The sequence below is a fragment of the Anastrepha obliqua genome, chromosome 6, assembly GCF_027943255.1.
Source record: "Anastrepha obliqua isolate idAnaObli1 chromosome 6, idAnaObli1_1.0, whole genome shotgun sequence".
Taxonomy (NCBI): domain Eukaryota; kingdom Metazoa; phylum Arthropoda; class Insecta; order Diptera; family Tephritidae; genus Anastrepha; species Anastrepha obliqua.
The window spans coordinates 58,532,569-58,544,379 of NC_072897.1; the positions used below are offsets into that span (position 1 = coordinate 58,532,569).

General features: G+C 34.2%; 1 long non-coding RNA gene across 1 annotated transcript; it reads left to right on the top strand.

Moving 5' to 3' along the window:
• Positions 1–3,893: 3,893 nt before the first annotated feature.
• LOC129250026 (uncharacterized) lies at positions 3,894–5,123 on the top strand. The gene is made up of 2 exons (XR_008582792.1): positions 3,894–4,042; positions 4,823–5,123. It is a non-coding gene; the product is annotated as an uncharacterized LOC129250026 (long non-coding RNA).
• The last annotated feature ends 6,688 nt before the right edge of the window (positions 5,124–11,811 follow it).

Below are 11,811 nucleotides of genomic sequence, written 5' to 3' on the forward strand. Positions count from 1 at the left end.
GCCAAAATCGCGTAAGCGGTTATCGCGCCAATTAAGAAGAGAAGAAGATTGTTTTGCTAGAAGTTCAAAACACAAATATGTACGTACATAGGCTAGGGCATCAAGTGTGCATACGCACATACAAATATGTACATGCATATGCAAAATAGAATTGTTTGAGAATTTATTAGGCAGGAATTCGATCATTCGGGTATTTACGCCTTGCATGAAATGTAAGGCGATGAGCGTGAAGTAGGTCATGGTTGCTTCAGTACATACATATGTAGGTACATATGCCTGCAACACTATATTTAATAACGATAAGTGAACTTAGTTGTCCCATCTATGCAAATAGGTTTCTTTGAAGTTTTCCTTTATTTATTTCAAAGTTTTATACTATCTAGCAAATGCATATGTAAATATATTATACCCTGTAATAAAGTGTAAATTGAAAAAAATTTCGTTTGCCAAAAGGAACAAATAAATGTATGTACTGTGAGCGTCAAAATAAAGTGTACAAAGCATTTTGTTATAATATGGATTTTATTTCAGTCTTTTATAACAAAACAATATATTTTAATTTCATGTTTTTTAAACTAGTATTTAATTCTCTACTAATTACTAGACAACAACAAAAAAATAATTTACAACAACAAAAGTTGTATGACAAAAACAAAATTTAGTGCATATTTTACGCGTGAAAATAAAGTGTACAGAGATATATTTTACAAAAATGATATCGATTTAGTATTTTCTTGATTTCCCTTTTGCTTTGATAACGGAAGACAGTCTTCGGGGCATCGACTCAACTAGTTTTTTTGTCACGTCAGATGAAATTTTATCCCACTCTTCCTTTATAGCGAGTTTCAGCATATCCATATTGGTAATTGTCCTTTTCCGGATTTGGTGGTCTAAGTGCTCCCACAAATGCTCAATAGGGTTTAAGTCCGGTGACTGTGGAGGATGATCCAATGTCTTAGGAATACGATAAAGCAGCCATTCTTTTACTATTTTTGCTGTGTGCTTGGGATCATTATCTTGTTGAAAGATCCGAGATCCCTGCAAGTCTTATTTCTGCACAATGGTTAGTAAATTATTTTGTAAAATATTCAGATAATCCGGTTTGTTTATGGTACTTTCAATAAAGACCAAATTGCCAACTCCGCTTGCCGCCATACATCCCCCCACCATTACCGAACCCCCACCGTGCTTAACTGTGGTTATCAAATTTTGGTCGGCATACTCTTTATTTTTGGTTCTCCAGACTTTAACCAGTTTTTTCTGCCCAAAGACCTCGAACTTACTTTCGCTCAACGTATTGTACTGGCACTTACGCTAGTATCTGATGCAGTTGAAACTTCTTGTGATATTTTGACCGCACCTTTAAAGGGATTTTTCTTCACATCACGCACTATAGACCTTACTTCAATCTCATTTAAAATTTTTGGACGGCCTGCACCTGGGCGATTTTCTACTTTGCCGAACTTTTTGTATTTGTCAACTATTTTTTTCACAATATTATGGCTTCTGTTGTTGGCAGTTCTCTAACATCAGTCGAAGTTTGTTTACCCATTATTAAAAAAAATAAATAATAGAATTTAATTTACTGTAGACAAAAACTTTTCACTCTGCCGATTGCAAGCAATTAAAATACAATATGAAAAAAGGTTCAATGCATCGAAAAAGGAAGTAACAACCAAATATCGAATTTTTTACCGTACAACATCGCTAAAATGCTACTGATGTACGCTGTACACTTTATTTTGACGCGTAAAATATGCACTAAATTTTGTTTTCGTCTTACAGCTTTTGCTGTTGTAATTTTTTTTTTGTTGTTTTCTAAAGGGTGATTTTTTAGCTATTATCTTCTTAAACAGTTTGTTTAAAAAACTGACGCACGTTTCGTGTTTTGTTTCATTGTCAAACATCTTCAGTTTGGTCTATAATTTAACCATGAATCAACTTACAAACGAACAACGCTTGCAAATCATTGAATTTTATTATAAAAATGCGTGTTCTGTTAAGAAAGTTTAAAGTCCAAAAATTGTGTTCAGCGACGAAGCTCATTTTTGGATCAATGGGTACGTAAATAAGCAGAATTGTCGATTTGGAGTGAAGATCAGCCAGAAGAATTGCAAGAGCTACCAATATATCCAGAAAAGGTCACAGTTTGGTGCTGTTTATGGGCTGGAGGTATCATTGGACCGTACTTTTTCAAAGATGCTGCGAATCGTAACGTAACTGTGACTGGTGATCGCTACCGTGAAATGATATCCAACTTTTTTTTGCCCAAAATGGAAGAGCTTGACTTGCATGACATATGGCAGAGAATGTTAAATATAGAGAAGTCTCAATGACTGAAATGGCAGCACTTTTCAGGGGTACTCGTTTTGCGCGCGTGGTACACAACAGCGACATTTTTCACAGAACGTTAACAGAAATATGCTCAACTGCAGAAATTTAACAGCTTTTGAGAATTAAGAGCTTTTTTTTTTGAAACTTTCCGTTTTGTGCCAAAGTTAGGTTACAGGTGTTTTTTGTCTCTTTATTTGCATGAAAATTCATTTTTGAATTTGAATTGATTTTGCGTAATTTGCGCCAAAATTTCCATGTCAGACTCTTTTGTCTAATGAACTTTAGTTTGAGAAAAACTTTTGATTGACGTCGCGCAATTTTCATACGCTATCGATTTTCCGAATTTTTTTAAACTTTTTCGATTTAAAAATGCGCAGAACGTGTCGTGTGCGCGGGTGTTATTTAAAAAACAGTGAAGTGAAATTATTTTCTTTCCCACAGGACCCCATAATAGCAGACAAATGGAGGCAGAATTTGCATATTGCCAGGACGGAACATCTTCCACCCCACAACTCATTTGTGTGTGTAAAACACTTTGAGGCATGTGTTGTGGGGGGACAATGTTTGAAAAAGGGTGCCATCCCCACCCTTCGTTTAGGTAAGTTTTTGCGCAATACATAAGTAGGTATGTGTGTTTTTATATTTCGCTAAAGCGAACCTACAAGAATATCAAACACACATACCTACATATGTATTACATGCATTTGATATAATATTAGGGTGGATAGGTTTTATTGCATACATTTGATATAATATTAGGGTGGATAGGTTTTATTGAGGGTGAGGTTTGCTAACTGGTAACATTAGAGTTTTGAGGCAGGAAAGTGGAGGAAGTTAAGAAATTTAAAATATTTTTGAATGTGTATGTGCATATATTTCATAGAAAATAATTTTTTATTAATAACCATAATATTACAATACCCGGCATCCGTTAATATGCCTTGTTGAATAAAATCAAAACAACCAATCAGAAAAATATCAAGCAAAATTATTTTTATTAATTTTCTATCTCAAACCGTTTTTGAACTTTGCATTTGAACAGCTTATACGGATTATGAAATCTAGAGCAGAGAACGTTAAATATAGAGAAGTCTCAATGACTTAAATGGCAGCACTTTTCAGGGGTACTCGTTTTGCGCGCGTGGTACACAACAGCGACATCTGAGCGACATTTTTCACAGAACGTTAACAGAAATATGCTCAACTGCAGAAATTTAACAGCTTTTGAGAATTAAGAGCTTGTTTTTTGGAAACTTTCCGTTTTGTGCCAAAGTTAGGTTACAGGTGCTTTTTGTCTCTTTATTTGCATGAAAATTCATTTTTGAATTTGAATTGATTTTGCGTAATTTGCGCCAAAATTTCCATGTCAAACCAAAAGAGTCTAATGAACTTTAGTTTGAGAAAAACTTTTGATTGACGTCGCGCAATTTTCAAACGCTTTCGATTTTCCGAATTTTTTTAAACTTTTTCGATTTAAAAATGAGCAGAACGTGTCGTGTGCGCGGGTGTTATTTAAAAAACAGTAAAGTGAAATTATTTTCTTTCCCACAGGACCCCATATTAGCAGACAAATGGAGGCAGAATTTGCATATTGCCAGGACGGAACATCTTCCACCCCACAACTCATTTGTGTGTGTAAAACACTTTGAGGCATGTGTTGTGGGGGGACAATGTTTGAAAAAGGGTGCCATCCCCACCCTTCGTTTAGGTAAGTTTTTGCGCAATACATAAGTAGGTATGTGTGTTTTTATATTTCGCTAAAGCGAACCTACAATAATATCAAACACACATACCTACTGATGTATTGCATTCATTTGATATAATATTAGGGTGGATAGGTTTTATTGCATACATTTGATATAATATTAGGGTGGATAGGTTTTATTGAGGGTGAGGTTTGCTAACTGGTAGCATTAGAGTTTTGAGGCAGGAAAGTGGAGGAAGTTAAGAAATTTAAATTATTTTTGAATGTGTATGTGCATATATTTCATAGAAAATAATTTTTTATTAATAACCATAATATTACAATACCCGGCATCAGTTACTATGCCTTGTTGAATAAAATCAAAACAACCAATCAGAAAAATATCGAGCAAAATTATTTTATTAATTTTCTATCTCAAACCGTTTTTGAACTTTGCATTTGGGTCATAGTTGAACAGCTTATGCGGATTATAAAGTCTTGAGTGTGCTATAAATAGTGGGAAATAGGAAAAACTAAGATTTTTAGATTAAATTTAAGCAACTATTCGATTATTAGTGACGAATGAGAGTGGTGGCGCGGCCTGGGGGCTGTGGGAAGGGAGTTCCATCATAAAAACATGCCTATAACCGTCTTTGAATTATTATACGTTTATATTATATTATAAAATAAATTTTCTTAATAGGGCACGACGATCACCCTACATACAGCTGTACAATTCACACAGGTAATTAATAATCTATTAGCTATCTTTTGCATATGATGATACCTATTCTTTTATTTCAGGGTTTTCCACTTTTCTATATTTCAGGTTTTTTTTATTTATATATTTTACAGGTATTTTCCCGTTTCAGGTTTTTTCTATTTTTTAGTCTATTTTACAGGTTTCTTTTTTATTTTTTCTTCTCTTTCAGCTAGCACCCGAGCCTAGATTTTTAAAGCACTACAATTTTTTCTTAATCATGATGGATTGAGAGTAGTGTTTTAAAAATCAGGTAAATCGCAATGACTTAATCGATGTCAATATCGAAGTCGTGTGAGAAATTGTTATAGTATGAGAACAATTTCGTAATTCGTGCTTTCAAAATTTTATATATTTTTTTTTCATTTCAGGAAATGTAAATACCTATTATTTATAGCATTGTAATATATATACATATACATATAAGAATACTTAAATTACTTGTGAATAAAAATAATTATTTTTTTTTTTCATTTCAGGAAATGTAATTACCTATTATTTAGACCATTGTAATATATATACATATACATAAATTTCTGTGAATAAAAATAAAAAATTAAAATTAAAAAAACTAGTATTTCATTTTCTTAAGGTAATAATATTTATTTGGTAAGAGGATCTTAAAGAAACATATACCAATAATACAATTCGACAGGATTTCATTAGAATATCAATACACATATTCGTTCAGCTCAATAAAATAAATATCTGCATATGAAAAATTGTTCCTATGGACGTGCAAAAGCAAAACACTCATATATAGTACATAAATACATGCATACAAACTGCCATAGCCATACATACATATGAGGCTGCGAGCACTTGCGACAGAATATTTCGATTTGCTATTGCTGTCGAGAATTTAGAACACATATTTACATACATATATTGATGCATACATATGTACGGAGCCGCGGCCACTCGACTTCACAAAAATTGAAGATTTACCAAATATTGGCAAATAATTCAACGCGAAATATTACAATATTGACTATTTTCGAATTGGCGAGAAAATTGGCATATGGGCATATGGGCATATGAGCTCGAACTTAGTGTTATAGAATATTTTGGATTTTTCAGCGTCGTTGCGACTAAAAAAATCTGACCGCTGCGACTGCGCCTATGAATGTATTTTGTTCTTGCAGTCGCTCGGCTTATAATTTTAGCTTTGGAAACATACGCGTGCAGAGGCATAAAGCCAGTGCTTTGTGTGTGCTGTTGTATGTACATACATATGTATGTATATACTAATAAGCATAGTTTTGCTTGGAGTCGAGAATGTATGTATATATATGTACGGACATACATACAATAGGGCATCAATATGCCAATACGTGAGGTAGGTCATGGTTGCTTCAGTACATTGAACTTTTGCTTAATTGTTTCTTACATGTGTATACATACATGTACATACATATGTTTGTAGTAAGAAACAGTTTAAACAGATTTTGTTACTAATCCAAATATACATACTTACGGTAACATACGAATATGCTTTTTTATCCTATAAAATATGTAAATATGGAGGATATCTTGGGTTTGTTAAAATTATTCTTTTATTTATTTTGAATATCAAAACTTGTATACAAACCATGCTTGTATACCTCCTGCAATAGGATGTGGATGAAAAATTACAGAACAGAAATAAAAACGTAATGCCTCAAATGCCTTGCAAAATGCTGTCGGTCAATTTTATTTCAAACAAATGTATGTATAACAATGCCCAATTTCTTTTTGTCCAAAAATAACAAATATATATGTATATGCAAATACATACGTTTCTTTGAAGTTTTCTTTTATTTATTTTAAATTTCAAAGTTTTATACTATCTATAAAATGCATACATATATTATTCCAAGTAATAAATCTAAATTGATAAAAATTTCGTTTGCAAAGGAACAAATGAATGCATATTCAAATGTAAATATAATATATACATACATATGTAACACTATAAGAATTGAAGATCCAATTGAACTTTTGCACAAACATAGCTAACATAATACATATACATATGTATGTACATATATATTGATATACATATATTTACATACATATGTCAAAATACCAAAGCACTTGTATGTAAAAATTTTCATCAAATTTGTATAGTTTTCAATTTACTAAAATGCACATACCAAGATGTGAGAGGTCGTTTTATAGTGCATTTTTTTAAATTAAATCAAAATATTAAAGTTACTTTGATTTGAAATGTTGGCGCATATAATAAATATTCAAATTATTCATCAATAATCATTTAGTTGAATAAATTTTCATTCATCAAGGGAACATATGTAGAAATGAACAAGCAAATTTTTTGCAAAATGCCGTCGGCTAATCGTCAATTTGATTTTCTACAGAAGCAAAAGCAGAGAACGTTATGATATACAGAGAACGTTCTCTGTGTGCAGAGCCAATATAGGAAGAGAGAATTCACTGCAATCAGCTCTGTTAAACCCCGGCCGCGGTTAGACTTAGCTCTGTTAAACCCCGGCCGCGGTTAGACTTCATTTTTGACAATTCACACCATTCGTAGCTCGTGAGACTTCTCTATATTTAACGTTCTCTGTCTAGAGTGTGCTATAAATAGTAGGAAATAGGGAAAACTAAGAGTTTTTAGATTAAATTTAAGCAAATATTATTTATTTATTATTATTTATTATTACTAAGTCAAAACATACAACCATAGGTTATTTTTACAATGATTGACCTTAAGAATAGTTTACATAAAAAGATAAACAGTAAAATCAAAATTAAAATTAAAATTACAGATAGTATATTAGTAAAGATAAAGTATTAAAAGGAAAGTAAGGTAAAAATAGTAGTAGTAGGAGTAGGTACTAATAGGAAGAGATTTAAAGTACATTCAGCAATATTCGATTATTAGTGATGAATGAGAGTGGTGGCGCGGCCTGGGGGCTGTGGGAAGGGAGTTCCATCATAAAAACATGCCTATAACCTTCTTTGAATTATTATACGTTTATATTATATTATAAAATAAATTTTCTTAATAGGGCACGACGATGACCCTACATACAGCTGTACAATTCCAAAGAAGCTACGGAGCTGTTGCGTGGTAGGATGCGTGGAAAAGGGTCATACGTTGTACGAATTTCCTCGACGCGGAGAGGCTCGAAATAGTTGGGCCCTGGCTTGCAACGTGCAACCAGCAGATTCTGACAGGCTATATGTTTGTAAGCGCCACTTTAGTCCAGAGCAAGTAACTCGTTATAAAGTTTTAGATGGGGCTGTTCCATCTTTAAGATTAGAGCCAGTCACTAGAAGTCGCTCACCTAGTACTGGCTCTGATTGGGTTTGGCCGCCCGTTACTAAAGTGTACGTAAATCGTACAGTAGGTGTAGGTGTAGCAAATGATCTCACGTTAGAAGAATTCGAAAAATATTCTATGCTAGAGGAAACAAGGTAGGTACCCAAAAACAAAAACATTTGTGAGGACTTAGAAATCACAAGCAGTAGCGAACGATTTGCTCAGGCTGCTCGTTATTATCGGAGCAATGAAATGAAATTAAAAAAAAGAATTCAAGAGTTAGAAGCAGAAAATGAGAAGCTACTGCAAAAATATAAATATTTGTGCACTCGTGCAGTTCTTGCGGAAGAAACTTCAAGCAGTGATGCTGTAACTTTCGCAAAAATGATCGTCAGTGGCCAAAAAAATCGTTATAGCGAGGAGGAAAAGACATTGGCCCAAAACATCAATTATATGTCCTCCAAAGCATATACGTTTATGCGTGACGATCTAGGTTTTGCTTTGCCCCATAAATCATCCCTTTCGCGTTGGCGCCCCATCAAGTATGTTGTTCCGGGGTTCGATGCCAATATCTGTGATAATTTAGAAAAAATTGTTTCAAATATGTCCGACACCGAACGCATAAGCGTTCTATTATTCGATGAAATTATCATCAGGTCGGACTTGAGCTATAATAAAGCTAGAGATGTTATCGATGGGTTTGTAGACCATGGGGAAGGTCAACGCGAAAACAAAATTGGGAATAGATGTTTATTTTTTATGGTTAAGGGATTGTGCTCCAAATGGAAATACGTGTTTTCGTATTATATCTCCAGTGGTGGTATACGTACGGAGACATTGATGTCCATTTTGGACAAAAATGTCGCACAACTAAAAAAAATGGGGTTAAATTTGAAAGGTATAGTTTGCGATCAAGGGCCCTCCAACAGTAGTATCTTTAGATCTTTGGGGATTTATGAGGATAGCACCTTTTACGTGCACGAAGGCACAAAAATTTTTTGCATGTTCGATTACTGTCACTTGATAAAGTCCGTCCGAAATACCTTGATGAAATATGACATCTTAACATCAGATGGAGTGACAAGCTTCCAGGTGATTCAAAAATTGTTTGAGATAGATCAAATGAATCCCCATTTTAAAATTTGTCCGAAACTAACGGAGGCCCATATAAATCCCAATTTTATGGATAAAATGAACGTTTCACGCGCGACTCAGGTCCTGAGCAATTCGGTAGCCTCTGGTATCGACATGGCCTTGTCCCAAAATTTATTAGGCAGTGACGACTACGTGATAAAATGCGCTAAGCCCACACAGATGTTCGTTAAAAAAATGAATGATCTGTTCGATGAATTGGATGCAAAAAGATTCCAGTCGAAAAATCCTTCAAAATGTCCGATTAGGCGGGGTGACAGCAAAAAAATTGATAGATTGAATGAACATCTGGATTTTTTGCGGTCATTCCAGTTGCCGGAAAACGCACGCGTGCAGTGCATCGAAGGTTTCCGCATAACGATTTCAGCGATGAAAATGTTATGCGAGGAACTTTTCATTGAGCACAGCTCCCTCAAATTTATTTTCACCGGGAAAATGAATCAAGATGCGTTAGAAAACTTTTTCTATCGCAAACGAGCTAGTCAGGGTATGAATACCCATTCCTCAGCTCACGAAATTCAATACATAGTTGCGCGACTGATCTCAATGAAAATTTTACGCCAGAGATTTGAGAAGAAAGGTTCTAATTGTACAGATGATGACGATATAAATTTAGATTGGTATATAGGCCCCGAGGATCGTCATCTTGAGACAGAGGTAGGAGACCAGCGAAATGAGGATCTCGTTTTAGAAGAGATTGATGTGGAAGACATACATTTTGCTGAAGAAAGTAATGAAGCTGAGGTACAAGTAAATACCATAGCGTTACTTCACAGGCTATGGTATTTACCAGAAAATGCTGTGCAAGTTAAAATGTGAAAAGTGCACCCACGCCATGACGAAAACAAAAGGGGAGCTGAAGTTGCATTCAGAAGCCCTGATAAGATCAAAAAACTTCACGGATGACAGCGATTTAAGGCTTGTCAATCCTGAAGACAGGGTTTTCGAAGTTTGTCGACTCCAAATGGTGTGGTACCGTCAGCTCTTCGCAAAATATGCCCACATTGCAGGTCTTAGGTGTTTAATGTTGTCCGCTCTAAAAGAAAAAACACAAAAAGTGTTTCCCGACTGGTTTGTAGGATCTGGCGAGTGTAGAGATCATCGCGAGAAGCTATTAGATTTTCTCTTAACTGTCCTTTTATTCAAGAATGCAAAGTGGCTCTTGCGAAATGAGGTCAATAAAGTCAAAGAAAGAAAACTACAAAATAAATTAAAAAAGCTGTAGGTTGTAAGTAGGTTGTAAGCCAGGGCTCCACGAAAAGAGATTCGCCGTTCACACAGGTAATTAATAATCTATTAGCTATCTTTTGCATATGATGATACCTATTCTTTTATTTCAGGGTTTTCCACTTTTCTATATTTCAGGTTTTTTTTTATTTATATATTTTACAGGTATTTTCCGTTTCAGGTTTTCTCTATTTTTTATTCTATTTTACAGGTTTCTTTTTTATTTTTTCTTCTCTTTCAGCTAGCACCCGAGCCTAGATTTTTAAGCACTACAATTTTTTCTTAATCATGATGGATTGAGAGTAGTGTTTTAAAAATCAGGTAAATCGCAATGACTTAATCGATGTCAATATCGAAGTCGTGTGAGAAATTGTTATAGTATGAGAACAATTTCGTAATTCGTGCTTTCACAATTTTATATATTTTTTTTCATTTCAGGAAATGTAAATAGCTATTATTTATAGCATTGTAATATATATACAGTGGCACAGTAAAGTCTACATACCCCATTGAAAAGCGAGGTTTGGAGATTTCTGTGAACATTGTAGCATTAGAATATATTCCAAACAAATCCAATCTAACAACAAACAATAAATTTTAACAAAAAAATTTTAATCCAAAAATATTTATTAACAAAAACAAACAAAATTCATTTTCCAAACACAGAAAAGTCTGCATACTTTGTAAAAAGAATGTGTTTCACTTAAAAGGAAATAAAAAGACAACAGAATTAATACTTGGTGGGTCCGCCACGACTTTCTAGAACAGCATTTAATCTATTTTGCATGGAATTTACCAATACTTTTGTGTAATTATTCGAAATTAAATTCCACTGTTCAAGTAAAGCATTTTTGAGGTCCTGTTTATTTTTAATTGTCCTTTTCCTAATGCGACGATCCAATTCATCCCATAAATTCTCTATGGGGTTGAAATCCGGTGACTGGGATGGGGAATGAAGTTGATGGGGCACATTATATAGTAGCCATTCTTTGACAACACCAGCGGTATGTTTTGGGTCGTTATCTTGCTGAAAGTACCAACCCGCCGTAAGACCCAGTTTACTCGCGGATTGCTTCAAATTATCTTTGAGAATGTCCAAATATACCATGCGATCCATATTAATATCAATAAATGTTAAATTACCCACCCCAGCCGCTGACATGCAGCCCCAAACCATTATGGAACCACCACCGTGCTTCACCGTAGGAAGCAAGTTTTTGGGCAATAATGCTTCATTATTTCGAGTCCATACTTTTTGTTTGCCATCATAGCCAAACAAGTTGAACTTGCTTTCGTCACTAAATAAAACATTAGCCCAAAAATCTTCGTATGCATCAATATATTTCTTAGCAAATTCGACTCGTTTCTCCATATTTATTTTGCTGATGA